The 13,671-nt window shown below is 35.4% G+C and overlaps 1 protein-coding gene across 1 annotated transcript in view; it reads right to left on the minus strand.

Annotated features, from left to right (window-relative positions):
* The window catches only part of CDH12 (cadherin 12), a 342,925-nt gene that overhangs the window by 30,413 nt on the left and 298,841 nt on the right, over positions 1 to 13,671 (minus strand). The gene's annotated exons all lie outside the window — the stretch shown is intronic.

Here is a 13,671-nt window from a genome sequence, read left to right on the forward strand (position 1 = left end):
AGAACGCAATATGACATTTGCAGCAACATAGATGGACCCGGAGATTGTCATACTAAGTAAGCCAGACAGAGAAAGACAAATATTACATGATATCACTTGTATGTGGAATCTAAAAAAATGACACAAATGAACTTATTTACAAAATAGGAACAGACTCACATAGAAAACAAATTTATAATTACCAAAGGGGAAAAGGGGGGAGGGATAAATTAGGTAGGAGTTTGGGATTTGCAGATACTAAATAGTATATATAAAATAGAAAAACAGCAAAGTCCTACTGTATAAAACAGGGAACTATATTCAATATCTTATAATAATCCATAATGGAAAAGAATATGAAAAAATATGTATATATATAACTGAATCACTATGCTGTACGCTAGCAAATGACACAACATTGTAAATCAACTGTATTTCAATTTTTAAAAAAGTTAATCACTTTTACAGTATACAGTGGATGTATTTGAAGGGGACAAGACTGTAAACATTTCCTGTAGACCAGAATCTTGCCAAGAGACAAAGAGAGTAACCAGGGTTGGAAGAGATTTGATTCAAGGGTTTGATTGATTGAAGTAACCAGGGCTATGCAGGCTGAAGGAAAGAAGACACGGAGGGACACGGAGCAGGCTTTAATCTGATAAGAACACTCATGTGGAGTAAGTGTTAGATTTACTTGTTAAGTTTCAGTCAACTGGAGATAGGACAGGAGAATGGAATCTGTAGATATTATGATTTAGGATAAACATAACAGAGACTTTGATGTCAGAGTTGCATGAGATCATAATGGATTTCCTCAGAAAATGGTAAGCATCAGGAATAATCAAACATTGACTGTCAAAATATTTGGTGCAGATACGGTAGAACACATTTAAGCGTGATTGGAGAGTCTGAAGTTCCTTTGCAATATTAGGATTCTATTACAATTTTCTATATAGAATGAAATTTGTTTCTCTTACTTTGCATGGAATGTAATACTTTCTAATTACTGTTTCCTATTAGCACTCTGTTCTGACCTTAACAAACTTGCTCTATTCCCAGCACTGTAATATAGAGTCTCACTTTTCAAACATATGTTTAATTTTTTTCCCAAGCTTCATTTCAGTAATAGCTTTATTCACATACTACATACAATTCCCCAATTTAAACTGAACAATTTCATTTTCATATATTCAAGAGTTGCGGAAAAGGTGATATGTTTTTAAGACATTTTAAACTTATTAGTTCAGATTTCTTTCATTTAATTCCTTAACTGGGGTAAGCTCCAATTATCTGGAAATCTCACTTATAGAGGATAAAACTGTGATGGCGTGAGGTTCCTGTATTTCTCCTCTGCTGCTTTCTCTTGCACTAAGTGAATATTTTCTAGTGGGGTGTTCATGCTTTTAATAATTCTACACTATATTTTGAGTTATTTTCTTATTTGCACTAGATTTTACCAAATACATCTTAGATTCAAATTCATACTAACTTAATTCTAATAAAATGTAGAAATGTTACTCCTATGTAGCTCGGTGTTATTATATTTATATATATACATATATAGATATAGATATACACACGTACTCACACATACACATACAAATATAATACAAGTATATATTAACATATACTGTTATCTATATTGCATTGATATAGTAATGTGAACAAAAAATACTGCAAACAATATCAGTAAGCAAAGAATGCTGAAACTATCAAGTCATCAGTGGCTGTCGCCACCCCCAGTAAAGACAAACCTACAGCCCAGCCTCTGCAGCCACTTACCCTGAGGGGACTTAGAATAAGAAAGGACAGGATACTGGCCCTAGATAGCTAGGTGCTTGTCAAAGGAATAAATTCAGTGAGCCCAAATGTTTGCTTCCTCCCATACATAGAAAAGCACTAAATTCTTTAACTTGAGATGCCTGGTTTTCTATAGATAACAAGGAATCTTTTATTGTTCCAACTACCTGGTCTTTGTTACAACAAAGCTCTTATATATCCTAGCTCCTCCCCTACCTCTCCGGAGCAGTCCCTGAGTGATCTGAGAGGCTGTCATCCCGGCTGGGGTCCTACCGCCAAATAAAACAGAAGTCTCAGATTTTAGGCTGTGCAGTTATTTCAGTTGACAGTAAAAAAAAATCCGATAAACCTATTGTTATAATTAGTACTTTCTATAATTTTATGTCTATTAAAGCTAAAAAAAAAAAAGGGAAGCAATTATTTGCTTCAAAATTCTCCAGTCCTATAGACTCTTTTACACTGGGAAATTCTCTGAGTCACTGCTCCAAGCATTGGGTGAAGGCAGGATGGTCTTCTCATTTTGACTCTTGGGGAATGGAACAAACAATATGAGGCAGGGTGTTCATGGCCCCAAATTCTCAGCCTGGCAGGGCCAGAACCTATGCCTTATGAGTGGGGTTGAATGGAGGAAGTAAGCTCAACCACACCCCCGAGGAATTTAGCTTCTGAAAATGCAGAGTCGGATGAGAAATGCTGGCATCCTGCTGAAGGAATATAAAGCAAACTAACAAATGGGCTTCCCTGATGGGAAACTGTTGATTCATTCTTTACTGAGAATAGCTTTAACCCAGAGGCTATGCTCCAGGAAGGAGATAATGGGCTGATGATCTCAGAAGAATGGACAGACCCTCTGGAGTTCCTCCTGAAGATTCATTGAGGTTAAGAGGAATGTAGCACCCTGTAAAAAGCCCTGATTGCTATCACCTTTTCTGTTCCATCCAGTTTTTCTATAAAACCTCAAGACCCCAACCCCAAGATGTGCTCACAGTCTTTAAGGCAGTAGCCTGCTCTGACTCCCTTTGACCACAAAGCAATAAAGCTGCTCTATCCTTTGCTCCCAAAACTCTTCCTCCGAGTTTAAATTCGCTTTTCGGGGTGCAGAGGCTGAATTTTCAGTTAACACTGCCCCACCTGGTAAGATGCTTTATCCCACGATTGAGAGCTGAGGAGCGAGGAGCCATGTTTTCTCAACCATATCGTCCAGAAAGGATTCTCTAAAAGACACGCTGGAAGACGGGAGTGGAAAGGGGGGAGCAGGTCAAGTGCCAAACTCTCTTGCTGTTCTTATCATGTTTTAATAGATCTTCTTGAATGAATGTTTCATTTGCTGTACACTTTTAGGATATTTTCCAGAGACAGTAAATGGTTGTTTGTAATTTAAAAATAATAATAATAATCGCCATTTATGCTTGCTTCACTGGGGAGTGTGTCCGCAGAGCTTCTCATGCTGCCGTTGCTTCAGTAGAACCTCCCCCAGTTTTTGGAATTCCCTTCTTCTGTTTCCTTCACTCCAATTAAACTGCAGGCTAATTTTTAAAGCTCATCTTTATGTACATTGTTGCAGATCTCAGCAGTGAATAGATCCTTTCTGATGCCCCATAGTACTCAAATGTTATGCAGATTTTGGCAAATGTAAGACAGCTTACATACTCTCTGTGCCTGTGATTGTCTTTTTTACCCAAGGCCCTTTAAATTTCTTGAAGCCAACTTTACTGATCTCTGTGTTGCCAAGGACCTGGAATGTTAATTGCAATTAGCATCTGCAACTTAAATATTATATTGAATTCAATGCACAGACTTAATCTATCTATATAATAGTTAAATATATTTACTTTAAGGCAATGTATGTAGGGCTTTAAGAATGTCTTATTTAGGACAGCCAACTCTTCCTGGTTTGCTGAGGACTTTCTCGGTGTTAGTACTGAAAGTCTTGAGGTCCAAAAGATTTCACAGTTCCAGACAAAACTGGGGCAGTTGATCACTTCTAGTTAATACTTGCAGCATATGTTATAATTTATAAAGTTGATTCGAACAGAATCTACATGCAATGAATCACTGTATACACATGGGTCATTTTTAATTGTAATTTTAAGTTTTTTTCTGGTATTATGTTTAAAAACTCAAGAACTTACATATTGCATGCATAAAATAATGTACCTAGCTCTGTTTTATCCTTCTATGTATCTATCAGTCAAAATCCAATATCTTGGAAGGTGAGTAAGCAAATTTCATTTATTTAGTCATTTCAGTCTAACACTGACATAGAGTTTGTGTTCCATAAATCAACCACCAGTGAGAGGCAAAGAAATATAGCATGAAGAACATTAAATTTTCGGACAGAGAGAACTAGGGTGATAGACCAGTTTTTTTCACTTACTCTGTGCAATTAGATTAAGGAATCTTTCTCTCTAATGCCTGTTCTTCTTGTCTTCTGTAAAATTTGGAAAATAATACCTGCCTAGCTGTGTAGTAAGTGTTGAACAGATGAAATGAGATGAGATACATGTACCTACATGTAGAATCATGCATCTGGCGTGTGTACATTTATGTATGTGTGTGTGTAGCCTTTCCTCCCTCTCTCTTTCAATATGATTATTTGTATTACTTTTCTGTTAAAAAAAAAAACTCTTCCTAACAACTGTATGCTTTGTTCTAGAACCAAGTTGTGACGTATGTAGGCTTCAACTTTAAAATATTGGAACTACAAAGCCCCCACAACCCTCTGACATACAAACCATGAAATATAGCCCCTTGAAGTACAAAATACGGGCTCAATTGTGTTTGGTTCTCATTCACTATTTTCTGGCATCTAGTTTTTACCTCCATCACCCTGTGATATTTGGAACTCCCTTTCTCCAAATGTTATCATCTCATAAAGCTTACTGCCATCTTATGCTGGTCAGATGCTTAGTGCTAGGTCCTGGCATCTTCCTAAGGTCCTACCTTTGTGTGACTGGCTGACCCCTGTGCCTGACTGAGTGACAGACAGGAGACGGCCACCATTTTCTGTTGTGATATTTTGCCCACTCTAGTGACTAGGAGACATTGGTAAGAAATAACCATCAGTGAACTGACAATCAACTCACTCCTACATTTCCTGGATATTTTCAGAGAAGACACAACCAGGTTCTAAAACATCTAGATCAGTTTCAGGAGAAACACCATCCCAGAGTAAGCCATCACTTGTTTGCTCTGGGTTTGCTGCAGTCAACATCCATTCTAAGGGTAGATAAATATTTTCATTGCAATTGATTACACCAGTATAATATAAACTGTCTAATTTGGCCCATCTCACCAGTTTAAATGAGCAAAACCTTTAGATACAGATTGCATTTCAATCATCTTATACTTATTTGGTGAGTACATAAGATTCAAATAAAAAAAGATGTTTATGATCTATATATAATGCTGCAAATCTATAGTTCATAGAAATATGCACAGTGACTGTTGCTAAGAAACCTGTTTTAACAAGTGAATGGAAGTCAAAAATTAATGCTTGACAAAGAACAATTTTATTACTTTTCTATAAATGAGTTTTCAGAAATGCCTTAAAAAGTTTTATTCTCTTCATTAGGTAAGCATTCCCTTTAAAACTGTTTCTTTTAATTTGCCTAATAACTTTTTCAGAGTTAATGGAAAAGCTAACTTTGACCCTCTTCCAATTTGCCAACACATTTTGCAAAAAGTACTTGACGGTACAGAGTTCCGTTAAAAGTATTACATCTCATTCTTTAAGTGATAACAACATAGGAATAATGACTCAGGTCGAGGTAAGAAATATTATTTTGTTCAGGTAATAGTAATAGATCAAAATCTCTTCACCTCTTATTCACTAATGTTTGATTTTTTTTTTAATTTTTTCTTTTTATTTGGTCTGGTAGCAGGTAGCTAAATGAAAGTAAACTCAATTCAATTTATTTCTATAAACATTTTACTGAGGACTTAAGCCACATACAACACTTAGATTGTAATTGCTTCATCAACATCACAATTTAAATAGGTTTTCTCAGGAATCCCAATATGTTTCTAACTTTGTTAAATAGTAGTTGCTAATTTCCTAGGTGTTTCTTTAAATTTCTTTTTTCCTAATCATCCTTCTCATCCTTACTTTCCTCATAGCAGAATTAAGTTAAATTTCAGTTTAGACAGCTTTCTTTGTTTGTTTTAAATGTTTAATGAGAAATTCAGCACTTGATCAAATTACTAAATTAATAAAAGCACAACTTTTGTCTCCTTAAATTCCATTTGGAGGCATATAATATGAGTAAAACAGAACTCTAAAGAAAAAGAAATACACACAGTCACCTGTGCAAAGTGTTTAGAATAGTTGCAGGTATATAATAAGGCCCATAGTTATCATATCTTAAAGAATCAAATATTGTACATTTTTTACTGATTTGTTTGGACTTTCTATTTTGTTCAATAAGCTACTGAAAGCTATGAAATTTTATTTGTATTTTCAACAATTCTAGAATTACAAAGCAACTCAAAAACCTAGATAAATATTTCAATTAACTTTTAGCAGCAGAGGAATTAGAACTTTGACCTTTAGAATCTGGATGCTTCTGTTCAAATCATTTTCCCATCCTTACTGAAAGCACAATTGGATCTTCCTGAGCCTCAGTTTCTCCCTCTATAAAATAATAGCTGTGATTAAGCAACTCTGAACAAGGAGCTCAGCCCTAAGACATACACCAAGAAGTTACTATGATGTCACTATATGTCATTAGTTAATTGCCACTGAAGCAAACAAAGGTAAACTTGGTCATCTTGGTACATGTTCTTTGCAACAACTCCTTTTATATTGATTGTCAGTGAATTGGTCATTTGAAGAGAAAAGTAAAATAAGTTTATTCACAAAAGAATTTCTAATTCTGCATAGTGAGTTAAATTCTCCATCAACAATTTCTGAAATGAGTTACTCTTAGTTAATCATTCAGTTAGCATAAATGTAGAGAGAATGCTATTTTTCACAGTGCAAACAAAATAAGCGGGGTAGACTGTGAGGCCATCTGGAACCCTTCAAAGTCCTATGACCCCCATCCCTGGGCCCCCAGATGTCCGCCTGCAGCCCCTCTAAAGATAAAGTACATTCTTTTCAGATGTGTGTTTGCCATAGCAGAACTAATAGCCCTAGGAAATGGCTACTTTCACAATAGCTCAGGCTGGTTTGTTTCAACTCATGTCTCCTCCTTATTGAAGTCATAAATCCCACTGCCCCTTCATGGACCCATAACTTTCTCATCTCATCATCAACCAATCAGCAAACTATGCACAAATGGATCATGCACCCTGTGACTACCTTTGTGCCTGGTGTCACGTAAGCACAAGGGGTTAAAGGTTACCTTCCCTTATAAAAGACCTCAGCAACCGACCCTTGGTGCGCACACAGGCACCTCCCGTCTGTGTGGCCCGCTGTTGTCTGTGGCAGTCTACCTAATAAGCTTTTCTTTCACTTTGCTTTGTTTCTGATAAATTATTTTACCACCCACAGTACCAGCCTGCCTTGCCCCCACAACATATACTAGTAAAGGTATTTCCTTTCTTCAATATTGTCAACTACAAAGACAATCTCACTGTAAGAAGGAGATTCTGATGGATGAATGACATGATAAGAGCATGTCTGAAGCTTATGTGCACTTGATTGTTTCAATGGAGGTGGATTTTGCTGAGTTTCCCGGCAATGGCTAAGCAGGAGGATCAAGGGGAGATTATAGATATGCGGACCAAGTCACTGATAAATAACTCAGAAGTAGCATTACAAAAATCTGAAAATGAGGTGGACACGAACTCAACTTTTCTCTTTACCTTTGTGCACACAATTCTATTCCCACCAGTAGAATAGTTTCTCACCCTCTATGTCATCTCCTTCATCCAATACTTTGAGAATGTATATTTTGTAGAAAAATCCTTTATCACCTGTATTTCTTGCAAATATATTAAAATTCACAATGTGAATGTTAAAGGAAAGAGATAAGGTAAGCAGTGCTCAAAAAGGATTAACTATTTTATCTTAATACATGTATTATATAACATTATGGATAAAGAGCTTTCTCCCAATTGCTGTCAGAATCTTCAATATTTTCTAAGAAAACAGTCCATAAAAATAAAATATTTTGTTTTCTGTTAAATAGTTAAAAACTAGAATATGAATGATTAGAGCTATATCAAACAAGAAATTGGACTCAACATAAGGACTCAACATTTTCAAACTCATCTTAAAAAAACAAGTGTGTTAGTCTCTTTATCAGAAACTATCTTTTATGAATTATTTAATTAATTCTAAGTGGCAATTACAGCTGGCATTTAATAGCCAGGACTAAGTACTGCTAAAATAAATACTGTAAATTTTTTAGATTATTTGAAAGTATACAGAGAACATAAGTGTACAAAGAATCCAAAAAATGTTAAATAAAAAAAAAATAGGGAGATTGTGTACAAATGGTAGACATAGAAAGAAAAAGCAGAGAGAACATAATATTGCAAAAGATTTCAAGGAAGCTCCAGGAAAAAAAATAAATAAAAAAGAACGTGGAATTTAGACACTGCCGTGGTAGCTAAATGTGTTAATATGTGGAGAGTTTGCCCTATTTGACTTTTTCACAGCTGTGCTGTACACTTAGCGTTCAAAGGGCTCTCTAGAGAATTGTTTTTTGAAGCCGATTTTTGTATGGTGTCTACTTGCAAATGTACTGATGGGATTTAGTTTCCATTAACTCCATTTATAGAAACTAAAGAACTAAGAAGCCGTTTTACAAAGAAACAAAAAAAAAAAAAAAAAAAAAAAAGAACAAAAAGAAAAGCATATTGTTAACTACATTGTGCTAAAATAGCAGAGATTAAGACCTAGGAAGATTATATCCAAACACCCAGGTCTACAAACTCTTAAAAAATAAAAAGAACTAATGTACTTATATACCTAGGACTGAATCTGTATCTGCCTATAATCAGTTAAAAAACACAAATGCATACATACACATACAGAAATATTCTCCATTTCATTGGCTCATTGCTTTCTATATTAGGATAAATATATTACATCAAGAACATTTTAAAATTAAATTAAGTTTCATACAGTATTTGAGAGAAGAAGGAAGTATTTTTAACTCTCAAGTGGTCGTTCATTTTCTGCATTTTGCAGGCGGTAGTTATAAAAGTGAATACATACTCACGCAATAAGCCAAAAATGACAGATACTGTTAGTTATATGGTGTCTTTAGCGAGTATGAAAGGCATGAGAAAGACAATACTGAGAGGAAGAAAGAGAAGTGAGTTAGAATAGGCAATGAGGATACACGTGGGTTTGCCTAAAATCACAGACGTTTAGGATGAAGGGGATGAAACAGAGAGTGAGATACTGTATTAACTGGGCAAAATTTGATCGTGTGAACAAAAGTAAAGAGAAAGGCTGAATTTTGATGACCCTCATTTTTAGATTTCTCAAAGCTAGTTCTGAGTTTTGGAATTTATCAGGTTTGCTTATCTGTAATTTCCCCTCTTCTCCCTGGGTAGCCACTGCTCAGAAACTCAGCAGAAGTTAGAATCACTGAGACAATATATATAAGCACCAGACATGCTGTTATCAAGTAATTCATGCAACATAATCTCCCTTTTACAACGAGATATTAACTGTAGTTGACAATATTAAAGAAAGGCAAACCTTTTGTTATTTATTTTTGTTTGCACTGTAAAAAAAATAGCATTCTTAAAACTAAACAGTATGAAAATAAACAATCCAGTTAAAAATGAGGCAAAGACCTTAACAAATATCTTATCAAAGAAAATATGCTGACGGCAAATAAGCACATGAAAAGATACTCCCATTATATGTCATCAAGGAAATGAGAACTGAAACAGTAATGAGGTACCACTACATACATACTAGAATGGCCAAAATCCGGAACACTGACAACACCAAATGCTGATAAGGATGTGGAGCAACAGATCCTCTCATTCATTGCTGGTGGGAATGCAAAATGGTACAGCCACTTTGGAAGAGAGTTTGGTGGCCTCTTACAAATCTAAACATACTCTTACCCTATGATCCCACAACTGCACTCCTTGGTATTGACACAAAGGAGTGAACAATTTATGTCCACATTAAAAACTTGTGCATGGATACTTATACAGCTTTATTAGTAATTCCTAGGACCTGAAAACAATCAAGATGTTCAGTAGGTGAGTGGATAAATAAACTGAGGTATACCCAGATGACAGACCATTATTCAGCACTAAAAATATGAGCATCAAGCTATGACAAGATATGGAGGAAGCTTTATGCATAATTTTAACGGAAAGATGCCAATTTGAAAAGACTACATACAGTATGACTCCAACTATAAGACACTGTGGAAAATCTGAACTATGGAGACAACAAAAAGGTCAGGGATTGGTGGCGGGGAGGGATGAATTGACAGAAAGAGGATTTTCAGGGCAGTGAAAATACTTTGTATGATATTATAATCATGGATATATGTCATAAGAAGCTTATTCAAATCTATTGGCTGTACAACACCAAGAGTGAATTCTAAGGTTAACTATGGACTCTGGATGATTATGATGTGTCAGTGTAGGTTCATCACTGTAATAAATGAACCACTCCGGTGGCAGATGTTGATAATGGGGGAGGCTCTGCATGTGTGGGGGGCAGGGGGTATGTGTGAAATCTGTGTATGTTTTCTCAGGTTTGCTGTGAACCTAAACTGCTTGAAAAGTATAAAACCAATAAAAATTTGTAAAATATAAAACATTTATACCAATACTCCATTTAATCCTCACAAATTTTTTACTATTTAATTCAGTTAATATTTAAAATTATATGTGTTGCTCTAGGATGCCACTTGATAAGTGGGTCCTCTGTTTCCTTCCCACTCTCTAAGCTTGTTTTGTAGTTGAGTTTAGATTTTTGTCCACATAACACAATTTCTGGTGGATTGGAAAGGGCCCTCAAATGAAAACCAGCTACTTTGATAGCTTCTTAATCCACAATGAAAAAAATCAATTCTGATTGACTACAAAAATGATTCCAAAAGTGTATTGAACAGACCAGATTTGGGATATAAGATAATTTTAAGTGCAATTCATATGGACATTTATATTTTAACAGTTTCAATTATTTTATTTATTACTTTCTACTTATGGTAATTGATAATGGTTTTCTACTTATTAATCAGTTTCACTACTTGATCTTAAGTGATGGGTTTTAGTTGGACATATCATCAAACAAAAGGAGGTAACATGAAAAATAAACTATTCAATTTGTTCTATTAAATACTACAATTTTAAATTTATACCTGGAAGTTTATATACATAAAATAGATTTTAGTTTACATTATCAGTCTCTTATCATCCAACACTTCTTACACGGTGTGAGTTTAAAACTAAACTGTCCATCCCCAACCCTTAATTTATCCCCCTCCAGCCCCCTGGATTAACAGACTCAAATTTATACTTTATGTAAAATAGATACAACAAGGACCTACTGTATAGTACAGGGAACTGTATTTGATTTCTTATAATAACATATAAAGGTAAAGAATCTGAAAGCAAAAAACATAAATATATATGTGTATGTATAACTGAATCACTTTGCTATACACCTGAAACTAATATTATAAATCTACACTTAAAAAAAGCTGAACTGTCCATTTTCTTATTTTATACACAAAAATAATTTGATTAAATTTTATTTTGAAATTTATTCGTAGGATAACTAAGATTTTTACATGTTTGGAACAAAAGAGAAGTAGCACATACTGAGCAAAATTATCCATGAAAATCTCTCTGTAACTTAAATCACTTATATCCAAAACAAATGTTAATTTCCAATGTCACTGAAGAGTCACCTGTTTTAAATTTCGTTTCTTAAGCGACTGCTGCTGTGAGAATCCCCACCTCACTAATGTCAGTACATGTATTACACTCTTACTTGACTCGACTGGAAGTCATTCCCATGAACGATATAGTAAGAGTGTCAAAGGATACAGAATATTAGAGTCAGGAAATCAGCGTATCTAAAGGCAAAGGCTAGAATAAGTAAAGGAAACAATAACTAGAAGTTAAGCTCAGGGCAAGGAGGGGACAGGACACAATATGTCTGGGGACATTACACTTAACTAAACCTTTCTTCTAAACTGTGTTGGTCCTTGGTTAATGCCATTGCTTTCTGGCTGTTTGCTATGCTCGGTGATAATAAAGTAATAATATTAATAAAATACCTCCTTGTATGGAACAACCTAGTCTTAAATTAATACCTTGCACAGTAACCCTGTGAAAAGACGGTAAAGCACTGGAAAACAAAACAGAGTATACCTACCCACGCCAAGGAATTCATCATTTGGATGCTCGTTTTTTCTAACATATTTTTACTCTCATTCTTAAGTGAGCAAACATGTTTTCAGACCAAGAAGAGATGATTCATACCTCAGATTCCACAACTGACATGATTCAAGTTTACTGTTTACTCCAAGGGCATGGAAGTAAGACAACTTTCATGCTGATTCTAAAGCACCCCCGTCTTTTGACACCCCCTCACGGGGATCAGTTAGATCCATCTGTGCCCGCAGCTTTAGTGAGTCCGGCTGCTGCCATTAAAGTAAGACTAGGGGTGCTCCTTTACTTCACATGAGGTAGCACTTATCCGACACTAGCTTCCGTGACATTAAGAAATAAATAAAAATTAAAACTTAGGCTTGTAGCTGGAGAATTTCTGTGATCTGTAGCCTTCCTTTATTCTTCACACTGGGGCCTTTTTTTTTTTTTTTTTTTTACCATTTTTGTTTTGTATTTTGGAGGGCAGGTAATTATGTTTACTTATTTTATTTAACAGGGGTACTGGGGATCAAACCTATGACCTCGTGCATGCTAAGAGTTCATTCCACCGCTGAGCTCCCCCCTCACACTAAGGTCTTGATTCTAATCATTTAGAAGTTTGTAATTCTTACCTTATCTTTACTAGGTTTTTTTTTTTAATTTATAGACTCTGATTTTTTGGTTTTTAAGTATTTCATTAAAATAATATTTTATTAATATTTTGACCTCATCATACTTTTATCAGTATTCAGGAATAGAACATAGAGGAAATCAAACAACTTAGCATAGTCTCTAAGGCATCCGGTCCCACTATGTCCCCAGATTCTCATCCTTGGAACTGTAGAGTTTCCATTCATATTTATTTACCTTTTTCTCACTTTCTTAACAACCTTCAATATTTCTTCCATTCTGTTTATATTCTTGAAATTACCTGTAAATCTATACACCAGGCACCTTCCACTTTCACAGTTACCAACAGCACATTCAGGGTGTTCAGGAACAAGACTGATGATTGATGGCAGGGTAACGTATAACAACCACTAATGGGACAGATTGTTGAGAAAGCCCCTGTGAACACTGGTGATCAATACACTTGTCTGGAGTTGAAGTGAGAGTGAATCACGTTGTAATATGTGCATGTAGAACAACTTGAACCCAACAGGAAACCATCCAACAGTCAACCTATTTTTCTTCCCTTTCCCAAGATGAATGTGCTCTCAGGGCTCTCTCTTGATCACAGACATGCTTCAAGAAAGAAAGTCCTCAGGCCACCTTGGGGGATGGATTCAGATAAATACAATGAACAGAGCTCCCAAGCCATTTCCTGAGATTTTCCTCTATGCTAGGAATGTGTTGAGGCCACTGCTGAATGGTCAATCCTTTGTTTTTTAATCAGTAAGTACACCACGGCTTAAAATCTTATGAGATATGTGTCTGTGTATTTTCCCTCTGTCAACAGAGCAGTGTTTTGCTTTAAAAGCCAACAATATGTTCTCTGGTTTGGTTTTTCTATACTTAGCTTCAACCCTTTAGAATGGGGAGATTCAGGACAAATCACATGTTTCTCTCCCTTTTCTTTCT

This window comes from Camelus ferus, chromosome 3, assembly GCF_009834535.1.
Source record: "Camelus ferus isolate YT-003-E chromosome 3, BCGSAC_Cfer_1.0, whole genome shotgun sequence".
In the NCBI taxonomy this organism is placed as follows: domain Eukaryota; kingdom Metazoa; phylum Chordata; class Mammalia; order Artiodactyla; family Camelidae; genus Camelus; species Camelus ferus.